Consider the following 667-nt stretch of genomic DNA (forward strand, 5'->3'; position numbering starts at 1 on the left):
CAACAGAGTGAGAGACACACTGATGTGTGGAGAGATATATATATATATATATATATATATATATATATATATCCTAGCTTGAGTTTCTCCATTCATACTCTTTATTTATTAACAACTAACAAATAATTTTAGGTGATTATTTTATGTACGAATATGGTCCGTCAATTCCAGTTGTTTGGATATTCCGTCACTCTTAAAATGATATGGATAGCAACTGACTGTTGCCGTGGAAAATGGAGGCGCAATGATCCTCGCTTTTTCGGTAGCCAGAAAGTCAATTAACTCTAAAAGCCTGCCCAATCTAGATTCGGATGATCTGATGATATTGTCTCACCTGCATAAACCTTTGATATCGTGCACTTCACTACCACGCTGAATAACTTGCATGTGATTGCTGCAGCTACTGTTTTCGTTTACTGTTTTAAGCAAACCGACTCGTTGAACTTTCTCCACCACTTCCGGTCCCATTTGCTTGGCAGGCACTTCTTTGTTCGGACAGACCATCACTCACTACAATGGTTGCAGGGTTTCCGCGACCCCGATGGTCAAGTTGCACGCTGGCAAGAACGGATTCAAGAGTATGATTTCTCTTGCATCTGTCGCCCGGGCGCTAGACACATGAACGCCGACGCCTTATCCCGAAGGCCAGTCCAGGAACTAGAGTCTG

Source organism: Opisthorchis viverrini, assembly GCF_000715545.1.
Source record: "Opisthorchis viverrini unplaced genomic scaffold opera_v5_16, whole genome shotgun sequence".
In the NCBI taxonomy this organism is placed as follows: Eukaryota; Metazoa; Platyhelminthes; class Trematoda; order Opisthorchiida; family Opisthorchiidae; genus Opisthorchis; species Opisthorchis viverrini.